Here is an 18,749-nt window from a genome sequence, read left to right as displayed (position 1 = left end):
GCCCTTCTCCACGGCTGCACCCCGCAGCAGAAAATCTAATTTTGGGAGCAGATAGACGGCAACCATTTCCACGCGTTGCCACGGGGTGAGCAGGGACCGGTTCACCTTCTCGAGGTCCTCCAGGATGCCGCGAATTGTGGTGTAGGGCGTTTGGTCCACCGAGAATCCCGTAGGGACACCGAGATGCCGATAAGGCTCGCCCTCTGCCAGACAAGGCAGCGGTTGGCCCCGGACGGCGAATCTTGTCGGCAGGACCCTGCCGCCGGCAGCTGCCCCGATGTGCAGTGTGGCGCATTTGGCAGGGTTGAACCGCAATCCCGCCGACAGAGCCTCGCCCTCCACCGCGGCTAGAAGCCGCTCCATTCCCTCAGGCGTGTCGGACACCAGTGCAATGTCGTCCGCATAGGCCAAAATTGACCATTTAACCCCATTCAGGTCATACCCCGCCCCCGCCCCGGCAGCTGCACGCAGCACCGAGTCGATTGCGAGGTCAAAGGCGATGGGGCTCAGCGGACAACCTTGGCGCACCCCCGAGCGAATGTTGATGGGCGCGGTGTAGCCCTCGACGGTGCGAACCCGAGTCGTGCAATCGTCGTACATGGATCGCCATATTTCTATGACTTTCCGCGGCACGCCGGCTCGAACGAAAGCGCGGCGGATCGCCGCGTGCGGGACCGAGCCAAACGCGTTGGAAAGGTCCAGCCACGCGACGACCGCCTGTCTGCGGCTCCTCCGCGCATCAGTCAGGATCTCCCGCAAGACGAAATTGTGTTCGTAACACCCCTCGTCCCGCAGGAATCCCTTCTGTGCGGGACTAAGTTTTTCCCGGTCGACCGCCCAGTCTGTGAGACGATCGGCCACGAGAGCAGCGAACAGCTTCGGCATAGTGTCACCGAGAGCGAGAGGGCGCCAATTTTCCAAATCGTCGCGGTCTCCTTTCTTAAAAATTAGCACTGTATTGGAGGTCTTCCAGGACGCTGGGACTGCCTCGAGCCGGATGCAGATGTTGAACAGTGCTGCGAGGAGGCACGCTCCAGGGTCCGCTCCGCGAAGGTCACGGTAGGTGACGCCGTCGGGCCCCGGCGCAGAGTTAGTCATACGCCGCAGCCGACGGTCCACCTCTCGCTCCGCGAAGGGATCCGTGAGGCGCGCGACATCCTCCGGCGTCGCGGGTTCAGCGGGCTCCACATCCGCACCGGCGCCATCCAGTCGGCCCTCGTCGCGGTACAGGCGCTCAAAGTACTGGTGCACCCGCTGCTTAGGCACCTGGCAAAAGTCAGCGGGGCCCTGTAGCACCTCTCGCACCGCCTTGCGACGGTTCCTCCTGTACAGGGCCTGAATGCGGGTTGCTTCGCGCACCCAGCCCCCGCGTCCTTCTCCCGAATTAATGATATTGAATCGGGGGTCAGCCGGTGCCTCCCCCCTGGCACCCCCTCTCTCGTCGGCGACTGCTGCTTCCGCTGCACGCCGCCCCCGCGGCCGCCCGCCCCTTCGTGGACGATCTCGGGCACCAGGCGCCTCCCCGCCAGCCGTCGGCGCTGCATCCTCCCTGAAGAAGGCCGCGACGAGTGCCGCGTACTCCTCCAGGTCCGCAATCGTCTCAACGGCCGCTGCTCGACCGACCAGATCGTCCCGCGCGGCGAGCCTCACACGCTTGCGCTGTCTTTCGACAGTCGCTCGCGCCGGCTGCCGACGGGGCGACCGATCGGGCTGAGCAGGCGGTCGTTGCGGCCGGCGTTGATTCGCCCCGCGCCTTGCTGGATCCACAAGGACCGCGGATGCCCCGTTCTCCCCGACGGCCTGTACGCGGGTCCTCGGGCCTCGTCGACGACCCATCACTCCGCGGACATTTACCGGAGCATTCGAATGAGAGGCGTTTGACTCACCAGTACTCGCCCGGTTGTCTCCTCCCTCTCGCGCCCTCGGCGGGGTGACCTCGTATCGCCGTTGCCCAATTATGTTGAGGGGTTGTTCCTCCTCGAGTCGTCTTAATACTACGAAAGGATTCGCCAGCGTTGCGAGTGGCAACGCGGGCGCCGCGCGCGCAACCGTCGCCGCTGCGACCGGTGGTTCGTTCGCGGGCGAGCCGCCGCTCAAGAGCCGACGCCTTTTGGCTCTTCGCCCCGGACGCGTCCTCCATGGCCCTTCCACGTCCCCCTCGCTGTCCGATGTGTCCAGCTGCACCACGCTGGGCTCCTGCCGCCGCTCCGTTGCCCTCGATGGTAGTTGGGTCGGCGTGTAAGACCTCCTGGCCCCACCGACGACCGGTGACGTCCCCACGTTGGACGGGGGTGTGGCTGGTGGTAAGGGGGGCGACGTCCCCCCCGTTGGTGCCGGCAGCCCCGTTGACATGATGGGGCTGCGGCACATCGTCGTCGTCACCGTCGTCGTGGTCGTCGTCGTCATCGATGCCGACGTCGCGGTAATGGCCACTCGGTGTGCAGTGGCCACGGGCCCTCCCGCCACACTGGGTGATGGAAGTGGCGGACTGGGGGCCCTCATGGGGGGCGTTTGACTGCCCACGGACCTCGTCCGCGGCTCGCCCCCCGAATCCTGCGACGCCGGCGTGCCCGCTGTCCTCAGCGTCGGTGATGGCGTTGCCTCTTTACGCGGGGGAGCGACGGGCCTCTTCTCCGCGCTCACCGTGGCGGCCCGCCCTCCCCTCGACGCCTCCCCGATCGTTGGCATGATCGGGGGTGTCCGCTGTCGCGCACCGCTCTTCACGGTCGGCACGCTCACCGCCCGGCTCATTTTCCTCGCACCCGCCGCGCTGGTCTGCGGCGGGGAATTGCCGGGCGGCTTTCTGACTGCACCCCCTCTCGCTGTGGTGGTCCTGGTGGTCACCCCCGTCGCCCGGGTTGACGGGGGTTGAGAGGGGGAACGTGCCGACCTTGCCGCGGTCTCGCGGGGGACCGACGCGCGCAACACCCGGCGCACCGCGCCACTGGCCCCAGTGCCAGCGACGGTGGTTGGCGATGGGGTGCGCTCGGGTGTCTTTCTCCTCCTCGTCGCCGTTGTCCCCCTGCGCTTTGATGCTGTTCGTTCCTCCGGGGAGTAGCGCAGGGGGGCGCGCGTCGATCTCGCCGACGGCGGACGTCTGGAGGACGCAGCGGGCACACTCTGGCCAGGAGGTGTCTTCTCCAACGCAGCGGCCTCCGGTGTCACTCCTCTGCGCGTGGTGCGCCTCGTCGCGACCGTCCCCGTTGCCCCCGCTGTCAGGGGGCTGGTCCTCGTTGCAGCGGAGGTCGATGCTGCTGTGACGGCCGCGTATGAGGGGGACCCTTCCTCCGATGATGGTGTTGGTGGTGGTGGCGATGGTGTCAGGGCCATGGTGCGCCCGGGTTGCAACCAGCCGGTCAATCGGCTCGTCGACGGCACACCCGCGGGCGCCGCTCGCTGTTGCGCACGCGGGGCACGCGCTCGCGCACTCGTCGATGCACTCCCGACGCGCACAGACGACTGCCGCGGCTGCGCTTCGGTACCGGGAGTCGGACCCGGCTCTGTCCGGGGGACCGAGTGCTCCTTATCATAATGCTTGGCGACATCTTTTTTGGGGTACGCCGTTTTCCCCCTGTATTTACAGACGGAGCACTCGTACGCTACGGTGTCCCCCGGGTGCATTTGTTTCAAATGCTTCAATAAATGAGCCGGGTCACAGTACTCCCCCCGCACTCGCTCGAAAGCCTCCTCGCCCCGATAGCAGCGTGGACATTGAACTTTGTTCGGGAGCGGGAAGGCTAAAACTACAACGCGCGGGCCGGTATCCATTGCAGTCTTGTGCAGTTAAAAATTAATAAAAAATAATAAAAATAATAAAAAATATGTAAATAATAAAAATAAATAAATAAATAAATAACTAAATAATGCGTTTGTCCAATAAATAATAAAATATGGATAACTGCCGGCCTCACGATGCAGTCTCTCTAGTGGCAGGCCGGTGCTAATCTATCTATCGGTCCGCCTTCGCTTTTAGTAATAAATAATAATAATAATGGTAAAAGATATAATAAATAATGTATAAAATAAGATAACAGTGCTTAAATATAACTAAAAATATCTAGAAATGTTGCTGGGCTGTCACGGAAAATAAAATATATAGTAAAATAAATAAATAGTAATAGTGTATAAATAAAATATAAAATTGTATAAATAAATGAGTCAAAAGTTGTAAAAAGTAAAGCTGTATATAATAAAATGTCAATTTGTAAAAATGAATTAATAAATAATAATAAAAACAGTAAAAAAAAATAAATGTGTAAAATAAAATATAAAATTATATAAATAAATAAGTCAAAAGTTGTAAAAAGTTAAATTGTATATAGTAAAATGTAAGTTTGTACAAATGAATTAATAAATAATAGTTAAAAGTAATAAAAAGTAATTGTGTAGAAATAAGATATAAAAATGTATAAATAAATGAGTCATAGGTTGTAAATAAATAAATAGGAAGTTGTAAATAGTAAAATTGTAAATAATAAAAAGTAAATTTGTACAAACGAGTTAATAAATAATAGTTAAAAGTTAAGATTTCCGTGACAGTTACCAGTAGCTACTTGCCTAACAGTTGACTAGATAAAAGGGCAGTTTTAATAATAAATAAATAATAAAAATAATAAATAAACGCGTCTACCGTCTCCGTCAATTGTTAAAAGCGCAGGGGTAATAAATAATTAGCGTCACAATATATAAAAAACATTTATTATGTACATATAGCACAATAAATAAATAAACATATAATTATAACAAATTGACGGACGGACGGGACGAAGAGCAATAAATAATTAATTGGCGGACCGATTTTATTCAATTCGTATTATTATTTATTGAGTTATTGCGTTTTAAGCCGGTGGCCAATTCTGGACAAGTCCGAGCTCGAATTGGACAAGTCCCTACTCGCAAAGTTACTAGGCCACCGGCAGACTGCCGAGAGCGACGCCGCGCGAGGTAGCGAATCTATGTCGCCGCGGACGATGCCGCAAGAGTCACCCGCGTGTCTACCGACACGCGTGCGCAATAGCGTTCCCGATGGACTTAGCTGCAGACAATGCTATGTATGCAGAAACTAAGTCCACCAGGACAACCTCTCGAGCGGCACCGGGCACAGCGACACTTCACACACGCACGCCCCGCACCGCACCGCACCCGCCGTAGCGCACGCACGCACCTGTTACCGCACCTGCCACTCGCGAGCACGGGTACACAGGAGCACCTAACCTCAACCTGTCACTTTTACACAGGTGCTCCTATGCGGTACTTACTCGAAATTTTTCTAAGTCCCACGGCGTATGACAGCGGGACTTAACCTCCAAAGCGCAGTCGGCCGGATCACGGGCACTTTTCCTCGGCACCGCCTCTCCTCGTAGCACAACACTCACTCGCGAAAACTATACTAATAAATAAATAAAAACTTTGGCTTTCTCCGAGCTAAGAGCAATATATGGATAAAATAAAATAAATAGGATAAAATAAGTACGAAAATATGATAAAACATGCACCCCGCCCGTCACAAAAACGCGATTTTCGGCCCGGACGGCGCGGGCCGGGAGTCAGAATATTAAACTGATTCTTATATTATTGCTCCGGGTGAATGCAATAATAACAAGGCTACTATTAATTATTATTAATTATTATTGGGCCAGACCCTGCGGCACTGCAATGCTGGGCTGACCCGCGGCGGAGCCGGAGCGAGCTCCGGGGCACCCACCCGGTTCCAAAAATCAGTTTAATATTCTGAATCCCCTTTGGGGATTGTATCAGATATTAAGCTGATAAGAACAGATAATACGCCTTTAATTTGCAGCTAATGTTCCCCAGGGGGCAAGCCCCCTAGGGTAAAATACATAAATATTTCGGCGTTTACGCCGCGCACCTTATAAATAATAATGGCCGGGAGACAATGGCCCCCCCCGGCAGTGGGCATCACGCTGGGGTGCCTGGGGGCGCACCCCCAGGACACCATATCACAGATTTATATAAAATATTGCCCCAGCTGGCGGACTGGGGCAATGTATAAAAAAAAGATACAGCGCTCTTTGTACGGCACCCCCGGAGACACAATAAGAAATGGGTCAAAGATAAAAATTGTCCCGGGGGAGCATGCGCGGCTTAATCTAATAATAAATAAATAAGACTCTAGTCAACGGTTAAAACAATAAATAAATAAATAAGTAAAAACGCGACATTCACACTCGGTTAATCGCGACATTCATTCAATCGTCGTGGCGGGCCGGAAGAACAGTATAAAAATATCACAGAAAAATATCACAGGCACCCGCCACGATTGTCGCACTAAAGCACACGCATACATAAGGGACGTGAAGCACCCTGATCGTCGCCGCGCTGATCGTCGGGCCAACGCTGGCGAATTGCTTGGGGCGGCTCAACAAGGGCCCCATCTTCAGACGGAGGGAGAGGAGCTCTGTACTGGCGCACGCCGCTCACATGCTCCACATAGATGTCCCTAGACCAGCGAATGGTATCCGAGACAATGAGGCGGCGCATTAATTGCGCATACTTGTTGCTCACGCGGAGCATCGCGAGCACCGCCTCATTTCTCGTGTCCCACGAGCCGAGGGCGCCCACGACGAGGGCCGTCACCGCTACACGATACCCTTGTCGGTGCAGCTCCTCCGCTAGGGCTGAGTACTTGGCGACCTTCCTCGCCCTAGCCTCCTCGAAAGCCACTAGCCTGTTTTCGAAGGGCACCGTGACGTCGCAAATGACGACACACTTCGATTGCTCGTGCCTGACCACGAGATCAGGCCGTAGCTCTCGTAGCTCCCCGTGCACGCCCTCAACCCGCTGGTTCACGCGTACCTCACCCGGCAGGCGACAAGCCTTCCAGAGGCGGTGCAAGACGGCGTCATGCCTCAGCTGTATCGCGGCCGCGTGTACCCCGCAGTGACCCAATACGTGGGGAAGGGTCTCGGCTGCCCCACCGCAGCGCCGACAGCGCTTATCGCCCTCCCCCCATCGACGTGCCCCATTTAAGGGGAGCACGTCTAGGCGGGCGCGATGTACAAATCGCCAGTCGGCGAAACGAGTGAAGCTGCCGCCACGGAGGAAGTGATTGCTCACCCCGTTCCGCGACGACACCTCGTACACCTTCCCCTGGTCCGGTTTTCGCACGAGCGTATTTAAATAATAAAAAGCTACAGCCGAGCGCAGACGGGTAATCACCTGGGAGCGAGCTCCTGGTGGTACCACAACCGTTGTTCCCCTGGGGCCCCGACATCCCACGGTCATCTCCTCGGTTTCCCTTACCCACCTCCACCGCACGGACAACCTTTCGGATTGTCTCCTTCCGGCGTTCCGGACCCTTGACCAGAAGGAGGACTCCCCTCCACCCCTCAGCCTCCCTTCCAGCGAACCGGAGAGGAAGGCGGCGATTTCATCGCAGTCAGGGGCGTGGCCGATTCGTCGCCCAACCACTCCCCGCAACGTAGCCCACGCCAAGTCACGCACCGCCACGTCACGCGCCGTAAGAATACGAAACGCGTGGGCAACGGTGAGGACGTCGGCGAGGTCAGCCAACGGAAGCAGTCCACATCCCCCCTTGTGAGGAGGCAGGTAGACTACCTCCGCGCTTGCTCTCTGCGGGAGGTTGAGCCACGTTTTGGCGAACCTGCGGATCTGCAGGTCCGTGGCCTTGAGGGGGCCCTTCTCCACGGCTGCACCCCGCAGCAGAAAATCTAATTTTGGGAGCAGATAGACGGCAACCATTTCCACGCGTTGCCACGGGGTGAGCAGGGACCGGTTCACCTTCTCGAGGTCCTCCAGGATGCCGCGAATTGTGGTGTAGGGCGTTTGGTCCACCGAGAATCCCGTAGGGACACCGAGATGCCGATAAGGCTCGCCCTCTGCCAGACAAGGCAGCGGTTGGCCCCGGACGGCGAATCTTGTCGGCAGGACCCTGCCGCCGGCAGCTGCCCCGATGTGCAGTGTGGCGCATTTGGCAGGGTTGAACCGCAATCCCGCCGACAGAGCCTCGCCCTCCACCGCGGCTAGAAGCCGCTCCATTCCCTCAGGCGTGTCGGACACCAGTGCAATGTCGTCCGCATAGGCCAAAATTGACCATTTAACCCCATTCAGGTCATACCCCGCCCCCGCCCCGGCAGCTGCACGCAGCACCGAGTCGATTGCGAGGTCAAAGGCGATGGGGCTCAGCGGACAACCTTGGCGCACCCCCGAGCGAATGTTGATGGGCGCGGTGTAGCCCTCGACGGTGCGAACCCGAGTCGTGCAATCGTCGTACATGGATCGCCATATTTCTATGACTTTCCGCGGCACGCCGGCTCGAACGAAAGCGCGGCGGATCGCCGCGTGCGGGACCGAGCCAAACGCGTTGGAAAGGTCCAGCCACGCGACGACCGCCTGTCTGCGGCTCCTCCGCGCATCAGTCAGGATCTCCCGCAAGACGAAATTGTGTTCGTAACACCCCTCGTCCCGCAGGAATCCCTTCTGTGCGGGACTAAGTTTTTCCCGGTCGACCGCCCAGTCTGTGAGACGATCGGCCACGAGAGCAGCGAACAGCTTCGGCATAGTGTCACCGAGAGCGAGAGGGCGCCAATTTTCCAAATCGTCGCGGTCTCCTTTCTTAAAAATTAGCACTGTATTGGAGGTCTTCCAGGACGCTGGGACTGCCTCGAGCCGGATGCAGATGTTGAACAGTGCTGCGAGGAGGCACGCTCCAGGGTCCGCTCCGCGAAGGTCACGGTAGGTGACGCCGTCGGGCCCCGGCGCAGAGTTAGTCATACGCCGCAGCCGACGGTCCACCTCTCGCTCCGCGAAGGGATCCGTGAGGCGCGCGACATCCTCCGGCGTCGCGGGTTCAGCGGGCTCCACATCCGCACCGGCGCCATCCAGTCGGCCCTCGTCGCGGTACAGGCGCTCAAAGTACTGGTGCACCCGCTGCTTAGGCACCTGGCAAAAGTCAGCGGGGCCCTGTAGCACCTCTCGCACCGCCTTGCGACGGTTCCTCCTGTACAGGGCCTGAATGCGGGTTGCTTCGCGCACCCAGCCCCCGCGTCCTTCTCCCGAATTAATGATATTGAATCGGGGGTCAGCCGGTGCCTCCCCCCTGGCACCCCCTCTCTCGTCGGCGACTGCTGCTTCCGCTGCACGCCGCCCCCGCGGCCGCCCGCCCCTTCGTGGACGATCTCGGGCACCAGGCGCCTCCCCGCCAGCCGTCGGCGCTGCATCCTCCCTGAAGAAGGCCGCGACGAGTGCCGCGTACTCCTCCAGGTCCGCAATCGTCTCAACGGCCGCTGCTCGACCGACCAGATCGTCCCGCGCGGCGAGCCTCACACGCTTGCGCTGTCTTTCGACAGTCGCTCGCGCCGGCTGCCGACGGGGCGACCGATCGGGCTGAGCAGGCGGTCGTTGCGGCCGGCGTTGATTCGCCCCGCGCCTTGCTGGATCCACAAGGACCGCGGATGCCCCGTTCTCCCCGACGGCCTGTACGCGGGTCCTCGGGCCTCGTCGACGACCCATCACTCCGCGGACATTTACCGGAGCATTCGAATGAGAGGCGTTTGACTCACCAGTACTCGCCCGGTTGTCTCCTCCCTCTCGCGCCCTCGGCGGGGTGACCTCGTATCGCCGTTGCCCAATTATGTTGAGGGGTTGTTCCTCCTCGAGTCGTCTTAATACTACGAAAGGATTCGCCAGCGTTGCGAGTGGCAACGCGGGCGCCGCGCGCGCAACCGTCGCCGCTGCGACCGGTGGTTCGTTCGCGGGCGAGCCGCCGCTCAAGAGCCGACGCCTTTTGGCTCTTCGCCCCGGACGCGTCCTCCATGGCCCTTCCACGTCCCCCTCGCTGTCCGATGTGTCCAGCTGCACCACGCTGGGCTCCTGCCGCCGCTCCGTTGCCCTCGATGGTAGTTGGGTCGGCGTGTAAGACCTCCTGGCCCCACCGACGACCGGTGACGTCCCCACGTTGGACGGGGGTGTGGCTGGTGGTAAGGGGGGCGACGTCCCCCCCGTTGGTGCCGGCAGCCCCGTTGACATGATGGGGCTGCGGCACATCGTCGTCGTCACCGTCGTCGTGGTCGTCGTCGTCATCGATGCCGACGTCGCGGTAATGGCCACTCGGTGTGCAGTGGCCACGGGCCCTCCCGCCACACTGGGTGATGGAAGTGGCGGACTGGGGGCCCTCATGGGGGGCGTTTGACTGCCCACGGACCTCGTCCGCGGCTCGCCCCCCGAATCCTGCGACGCCGGCGTGCCCGCTGTCCTCAGCGTCGGTGATGGCGTTGCCTCTTTACGCGGGGGAGCGACGGGCCTCTTCTCCGCGCTCACCGTGGCGGCCCGCCCTCCCCTCGACGCCTCCCCGATCGTTGGCATGATCGGGGGTGTCCGCTGTCGCGCACCGCTCTTCACGGTCGGCACGCTCACCGCCCGGCTCATTTTCCTCGCACCCGCCGCGCTGGTCTGCGGCGGGGAATTGCCGGGCGGCTTTCTGACTGCACCCCCTCTCGCTGTGGTGGTCCTGGTGGTCACCCCCGTCGCCCGGGTTGACGGGGGTTGAGAGGGGGAACGTGCCGACCTTGCCGCGGTCTCGCGGGGGACCGACGCGCGCAACACCCGGCGCACCGCGCCACTGGCCCCAGTGCCAGCGACGGTGGTTGGCGATGGGGTGCGCTCGGGTGTCTTTCTCCTCCTCGTCGCCGTTGTCCCCCTGCGCTTTGATGCTGTTCGTTCCTCCGGGGAGTAGCGCAGGGGGGCGCGCGTCGATCTCGCCGACGGCGGACGTCTGGAGGACGCAGCGGGCACACTCTGGCCAGGAGGTGTCTTCTCCAACGCAGCGGCCTCCGGTGTCACTCCTCTGCGCGTGGTGCGCCTCGTCGCGACCGTCCCCGTTGCCCCCGCTGTCAGGGGGCTGGTCCTCGTTGCAGCGGAGGTCGATGCTGCTGTGACGGCCGCGTATGAGGGGGACCCTTCCTCCGATGATGGTGTTGGTGGTGGTGGCGATGGTGTCAGGGCCATGGTGCGCCCGGGTTGCAACCAGCCGGTCAATCGGCTCGTCGACGGCACACCCGCGGGCGCCGCTCGCTGTTGCGCACGCGGGGCACGCGCTCGCGCACTCGTCGATGCACTCCCGACGCGCACAGACGACTGCCGCGGCTGCGCTTCGGTACCGGGAGTCGGACCCGGCTCTGTCCGGGGGACCGAGTGCTCCTTATCATAATGCTTGGCGACATCTTTTTTGGGGTACGCCGTTTTCCCCCTGTATTTACAGACGGAGCACTCGTACGCTACGGTGTCCCCCGGGTGCATTTGTTTCAAATGCTTCAATAAATGAGCCGGGTCACAGTACTCCCCCCGCACTCGCTCGAAAGCCTCCTCGCCCCGATAGCAGCGTGGACATTGAACTTTGTTCGGGAGCGGGAAGGCTAAAACTACAACGCGCGGGCCGGTATCCATTGCAGTCTTGTGCAGTTAAAAATTAATAAAAAATAATAAAAATAATAAAAAATATGTAAATAATAAAAATAAATAAATAAATAAATAACTAAATAATGCGTTTGTCCAATAAATAATAAAATATGGATAACTGCCGGCCTCACGATGCAGTCTCTCTAGTGGCAGGCCGGTGCTAATCTATCTATCGGTCCGCCTTCGCTTTTAGTAATAAATAATAATAATAATGGTAAAAGATATAATAAATAATGTATAAAATAAGATAACAGTGCTTAAATATAACTAAAAATATCTAGAAATGTTGCTGGGCTGTCACGGAAAATAAAATATATAGTAAAATAAATAAATAGTAATAGTGTATAAATAAAATATAAAATTGTATAAATAAATGAGTCAAAAGTTGTAAAAAGTAAAGCTGTATATAATAAAATGTCAATTTGTAAAAATGAATTAATAAATAATAATAAAAACAGTAAAAAAAAATAAATGTGTAAAATAAAATATAAAATTATATAAATAAATAAGTCAAAAGTTGTAAAAAGTTAAATTGTATATAGTAAAATGTAAGTTTGTACAAATGAATTAATAAATAATAGTTAAAAGTAATAAAAAGTAATTGTGTAGAAATAAGATATAAAAATGTATAAATAAATGAGTCATAGGTTGTAAATAAATAAATAGGAAGTTGTAAATAGTAAAATTGTAAATAATAAAAAGTAAATTTGTACAAACGAGTTAATAAATAATAGTTAAAAGTTAAGATTTCCGTGACAGTTACCAGTAGCTACTTGCCTAACAGTTGACTAGATAAAAGGGCAGTTTTAATAATAAATAAATAATAAAAATAATAAATAAACGCGTCTACCGTCTCCGTCAATTGTTAAAAGCGCAGGGGTAATAAATAATTAGCGTCACAATATATAAAAAACATTTATTATGTACATATAGCACAATAAATAAATAAACATATAATTATAACAAATTGACGGACGGACGGGACGAAGAGCAATAAATAATTAATTGGCGGACCGATTTTATTCAATTCGTATTATTATTTATTGAGTTATTGCGTTTTAAGCCGGTGGCCAATTCTGGACAAGTCCGAGCTCGAATTGGACAAGTCCCTACTCGCAAAGTTACTAGGCCACCGGCAGACTGCCGAGAGCGACGCCGCGCGAGGTAGCGAATCTATGTCGCCGCGGACGATGCCGCAAGAGTCACCCGCGTGTCTACCGACACGCGTGCGCAATAGCGTTCCCGATGGACTTAGCTGCAGACAATGCTATGTATGCAGAAACTAAGTCCACCAGGACAACCTCTCGAGCGGCACCGGGCACAGCGACACTTCACACACGCACGCCCCGCACCGCACCGCACCCGCCGTAGCGCACGCACGCACCTGTTACCGCACCTGCCACTCGCGAGCACGGGTACACAGGAGCACCTAACCTCAACCTGTCACTTTTACACAGGTGCTCCTATGCGGTACTTACTCGAAATTTTTCTAAGTCCCACGGCGTATGACAGCGGGACTTAACCTCCAAAGCGCAGTCGGCCGGATCACGGGCACTTTTCCTCGGCACCGCCTCTCCTCGTAGCACAACACTCACTCGCGAAAACTATACTAATAAATAAATAAAAACTTTGGCTTTCTCCGAGCTAAGAGCAATATATGGATAAAATAAAATAAATAGGATAAAATAAGTACGAAAATATGATAAAACATGCACCCCGCCCGTCACAAAAACGCGATTTTCGGCCCGGACGGCGCGGGCCGGGAGTCAGAATATTAAACTGATTCTTATATTATTGCTCCGGGTGAATGCAATAATAACAAGGCTACTATTAATTATTATTAATTATTATTGGGCCAGACCCTGCGGCACTGCAATGCTGGGCTGACCCGCGGCGGAGCCGGAGCGAGCTCCGGGGCACCCACCCGGTTCCAAAAATCAGTTTAATATTCTGAATCCCCTTTGGGGATTGTATCAGATATTAAGCTGATAAGAACAGATACTACACTTTGATCTTAGCTCAGAGAGCCGAGAAGCGATGCCTCCGAAACAGCCGTGCGTCCTTATAAACAATTTCAACAAAAACTCCCTTGCGAGAGAGAACTCGCCGCCATGCGAGGCCTAACGACAACGGTCAAAACTAACGTATTCTCCCTCCCCTCCGCCCTTCCTCTACACCTCATGCATTTATTAGACATTAAAAGTGGTATATATTTGTATTATAATATTATAATTTTATTTTTATTTAGTATTTTAATAAAAAAATTCGACGAAAGTGATCAATGAAAGCATAAAGGTGTGTTCGAAACTAAGGTATATCCCCTCTCCACACCCCGCTTACAATGCGTGTATTAGCAGGAATAGCATTGGAAGCACGATCTTCAACGACCTTCAACGTTCGAATTTCTTTTGAATGAGATCGGAGGTCAACTTTGCAGTATTACTGATGGAAATCAAATGGTGTCTCCAAATAAACAGCTCTTATTAAGTTTATGGCGTTTTGCAACTCCAGATATAAACATATAATTACTTTTATAATCGGCTTTTGCATCTTAATGCAATTACTATAGAACATTTTCTTTTATATCATATCACAGACAGCACAGCATATTCGGAGAATATTCTAATAAGAAGATTTCCATATATTCTGAGAATATTTGGAAAGAATATTCTTATACGGTTCTACGAATGTTCTGAATGTTATTGGAATATTATTTGTTATATTCTCAGAATATTCTAATAATATTTCAATGAATATTCTTATAACATTTTATTTCGTTTGTAATTGGAACGTTTGTGTACCAAAATATTCCTATAACATTTTACGAACATTTCTTTGTAAAAATAAACGTTAATTGGCTAACGCATGGCTCATGCGTTATTCCCTAGCATAAGGCTCTAATTTTCTAGTACATGAATATATTGATTTAATGTGTAAGCAACGCGGTACAACGCCGCCGATTGTGCGACACTGCGATCCCTTCCCGCAGTCCTCGCGACCAGTTATCCTCGCGCGAGTTATCTAATGCAGGCCTCGAAATTATTTCATCTTTTCAGCCGATTCTCGTGGTATACGCCTCCTTTCCTCTCTTCACCGCGCGCGCGGCAACCGCGGCGCTATACTCCTAACGCTCGGCGGCGCTGGCCCTAGCGGTTGCCGCGCGCGCGGTGAAGAGAGGAAAGGAGGCGTATACCACGAGAATCGGCTGAAAAGATGAAATAATTCCGAGGCCTGATCTAATGCGCTGCGTCTAGCGTCCTAGGCGTAGGAATATCTTTGATTAGTACCAATTAGGATTAACTGGTGCAATAGGCGATCCTTGAGCGTGTTACGGCATGCGTATAAAACATTGCCGTCTGAGTAGTCCTTGTGACAACATGTCCGTCGTGTTTTCGGTAATCATTACCCCGTTATATGTACACGGGTGTTATCAATATTAATAAATATCGTTATATTGTTATTGTGTTTGCACCTCTATACCGTCCTGCCTTTTGATTTTGATAGATCTTCGATAAACATCTTCGAGAGGACGTTTACGTAATTACCGGTATCGCCATTGCTATTTGATAATAGTGTCGGCCGTGGATGTACGTGCCGTACCCATCGGTGGTGCATCGTACGTATCGCGTGATTACCTAAAGTACGCTTACAAATGTTAATTTTTTATTATATTTGTTTATTATTATGTCTTAAATAGTATAATATTATATATATATATATATATATATATGTATTAATTATATAATATAAATCTATAATATTTGTATATCTATATATTTTTCTTACATTACCTTTATCCTCTCATCAAAATATTCCATGAAAATACGCAGAAATTCTCTGAAAATTTAGTTAATATCCAGAGAATGTCCTTATAATATTTACGGAATATAATTAAACTATTATGTGAAGTGATTAGAATATTCATACAATATACTATAGCATATTCATAGAACGTTCACAGAACGTGACTTTTTGTCTACTTCTAATGTTCCACTGGAAGTTCACAGGAACACCAATCATAATGTAAGAATATTCTAAAAATATTCAAACATTCTCTAATATTATTCTGTGAATGTTTATAATAATTATATATCTTCTTTATTGTTGAACCAAAGTTTGTGCTTAACTTTTTACATATTTTTTAAATATTTATTGCTGCTCAATTGTTAAACATTCTCTTACTTTATGTACGTTCTATTATAAATTATTCATTTTTCAGATACTTGATAAAATTAATAATATTGATGAATTTATGAATAATTAATATAAACAAAGTTTTTGCACTTTTTACAGGCTGTTTGTGATCACACAAGATATTTTACACATGTCTATGTTGGGAATGTGGGTTCTGTTCACGACTCTCGTGTTTTTCGTTTATAATCTCTAAAAGAATATAATAATGATCCAATGAAATTTCCAAATAATACACATTTAATCAAAGATGCTGCTTACGCATTACATAAACATTTATTAGTCCCTTATTCTGATAATGATCTTCTTAGATAATGTCAGAAAAACTATAATTTGTGCCATTCTTCTACTAGAATGGTAATTGTTATTTTTCAAGTAGTTTACTTAAAATATCAAGCAGTTAATCATGTCGTGCCATTGCTTCCTCATGCATCTTTTTTCGTGCAATTGTATTTTCTTCATACATTTGTTCCAACCAAGTACGTCTTTTTCCTATAATTGCAATATATATTGTAATAAACAATAATATAGTAAATATGTAACAGTATTAATATTGTTACTTAAGTATAATTTCAATGATGTTTGAAAAAAATACTGTTGCGTGAAAAAAAATGATGGTGTCACAATAAGATAAATTACTTGATATTCTAGATTAATTATTTCAAAAATAACATGATATAATTGATTCTAAGAAAACTGATTACATTTAACACAAAAAAAGAAAATTATTTTTCTAAAATTAGTACAAAAAAGGATAATTACTTTTCTGCATAATAATTTAAAAAATAGTCATTATTTCTAAGAAAACTTAGTGACTATTTTAAAGGATATTTTTAAACGAGAATTTTTATGGATATATCACTAACATCATTGAAATTATACATATTATACATAATATATTATACATAAATACAACACTTACGTTTCATAGGTAATTTCGGTTTTTTTGAAGACAGGATAATTTCGTTCTTTTCATTGTCATCCTCTTCTTCGGAAGATATATGCATTGCTTTGCCAGAATCTAATGTAGAAACTGGAGCTATCCATGGTTTTTTGTTGAACATTTCATCCATAATCTGTAATATTAAAAAAATATTTAAATGTAGATAGATTATTATTTCAAATAAAACTGGAAGCATGTATTAAAATTAAGAAATATATATTCATTACATTAAAAAAAGTAAAAATTATATTAATTATATATGACACACCATAAGTTTCAATAAAAAATATAAAAATATAAAATACATTAAATCAACTTACATTAAAATATCGCCATGTTCGAGTATTATTACTACTGTGTGAAATTGTTCCTGGTACAACGATCTCTGACGTCATTTTTCACATGTAATTTTTTGATGTATATTTGTTCCCAGTAAACGAGAAATTATTGATAGTTTAGAAATTGGATTGAAAATTATTGAGAAGAATTAAATAAAATTCAGCATCATCGTAAATAAATTCTTCTCTGTAATTTTCGATCCTATTTCTGAACTTTCAATAATTTCTCTTCAATAATTTACTAGGTTATATGCGTAAAAAGATCTTTATGATGAAATCAAAATGAGCTCAGAAGTCGACGCATCCGAGTACATTATGAGCACATTCTAACCACCATCTGATCTAAATTTATCAACTTAGAAAAATTTTTGGAACTCTTAAGGAGTATTCTATGAGGTCATCATGCTGTCTGGACGGTGTTTTTCGAGGCGATCCGTTCATCCACTCATTTTTGGACTTCTTTGTAACTGGAGAAGTGTGTGTCCGTAAGTGCGTGTTGCATCGACCAGAAAAGATGGTAATCCGACGGTGCCAAGTCTGGAGAGTACGCTGGATGCGGGCGAACTTCCCATTCAAGCTGCAGAAGTGTCTGCTTCACGCTTTTCGCAACGTGCGGTCGAGCGTTATCATGCAAAAGAATGACTTTGCGTCGATTGTTGGCTACGGATGATCTTTTTTGTATCAACTCGTCACTCAATCGGCATAATTGCTGTTGGTAGCGATCAGCTGTAATGGTTTCAATTGGACGCAAGAGCTCGTAATACAGCACACCCTCCTGGTCCCTTTTTTTGGCTGTCCGGAACGTTCTTTGTCTCTTACGTCAAAATCACCGTTTCGAAAGTGTTCAAACCAAACTCTGCATGTTCTTTCCGATAGAGTTTCATTACCATACACTTTGGATAATAAGCGATGCGTTTCAGCTGCGGTTTTCTTGAAGTAGTGAAAAAGCACATGTAAATATTAGAAATCTCCTTTTTTCTTAAAATTACACAAAAATAGATTTATTACACAAATAATACATATAATGAAATAGATTTATTATTTATATATAGATATATACACATAAGTAGAGGTTATACAGTTCTTACCTTTATTAACTTTCATTGCTTTTTTTCCGATACTTCTAATATGTAAGTACTTTGAGTTCTCTCGTCAAATAGTGCACTATTTGGCATTTTTATACCAATTTCATACAATAACCAATATGCAATAATTATTATGCACTTCAGACTTCAGATCAGATCAACACGTTGCACAGTTGCACATAAGAGGTCTGTTCTTTATAGCTGAACTGGCTGCATTAGTTCAACTATAAAGAACAGACCTCTTATGTGCAACTGTATAGTTGAGTCGACACAATTTCCCGCGCTTTATGAAAATTCAAAAAATGCTTCAGCCGTACTACCTCTCCGACTGCAGCATTGGAAGCGAAATGGCAGAGGATATTTATGACATTTCAGTGACGTCATTTATATCACTGAAATGTTTTGAAGTGCTAAATTGACCGCAGTCGAAACGTTTCAAGGTATTTGTAGCGGCAACTCGACCGCACCCGAAAGGTGTGTTTTCACCGGGAAACAGTTTGCGAACAGTTCACGAGCACCTAAAAAAATTGGACGTACTGTCCACACCAATGTTTACGTTTTTGGAGAACCAGTTCGTCGAATGTTCGCCGTGGTTCCGTCGTTTTACGCACAATTTTTAAACAAATATTAATATAATTATTGTGGAAAGTTACAAAAAATATAAATGCTCAAGATCAGTTATTACTATTTGCAAGTTTTGTTGTAATGCATATACTGGCAAAAAGAGATACAAACAACGCTATTGGCAGAGCAAAT

General features: G+C 49.6%; 2 long non-coding RNA genes, 1 other non-coding gene and 1 pseudogene across 3 annotated transcripts; 1 reads left to right on the top strand and 3 right to left on the bottom strand.

The window, feature by feature from the left end:
• Positions 1-5,625: 5,625 nt before the first annotated feature.
• Positions 5,626-5,804, bottom strand: LOC137000922 (U2 spliceosomal RNA; annotated as a pseudogene).
• Positions 5,805-13,281: 7,477 nt separating this feature from the next.
• On the bottom strand, positions 13,282-13,475 carry LOC137000910 (U2 spliceosomal RNA). Its single transcript, XR_010891072.1, has one exon. It is a non-coding gene; the product is annotated as a U2 spliceosomal RNA (small nuclear RNA).
• An 892-nt stretch (positions 13,476-14,367) lies between these two features.
• On the top strand, positions 14,368-15,208 carry LOC137000604 (uncharacterized). The gene is made up of 2 exons (XR_010890878.1): positions 14,368-14,831; positions 14,941-15,208. It is a non-coding gene; the product is annotated as an uncharacterized lncRNA (long non-coding RNA).
• Positions 15,209-15,849: 641 nt separating this feature from the next.
• Positions 15,850-18,185, bottom strand: LOC105671198 (uncharacterized). The gene is made up of 4 exons (XR_010890874.1): positions 17,997-18,185; positions 16,891-17,838; positions 16,550-16,703; positions 15,850-16,119 (listed from the first exon to the last, which is right to left on the bottom strand). It is a non-coding gene; the product is annotated as an uncharacterized lncRNA (long non-coding RNA).
• Positions 18,186-18,749: the final 564 nt, after the last annotated feature.

The sequence above is a fragment of the Linepithema humile genome, chromosome 6 (assembly GCF_040581485.1).
Source record: "Linepithema humile isolate Giens D197 chromosome 6, Lhum_UNIL_v1.0, whole genome shotgun sequence".
Lineage (NCBI taxonomy): Eukaryota > Metazoa > Arthropoda > Insecta > Hymenoptera > Formicidae > Linepithema > Linepithema humile.
The sequence above is the reverse complement of the archived record's forward strand: the minus strand, read 5'-3'. Positions and strand labels throughout refer to the sequence as shown.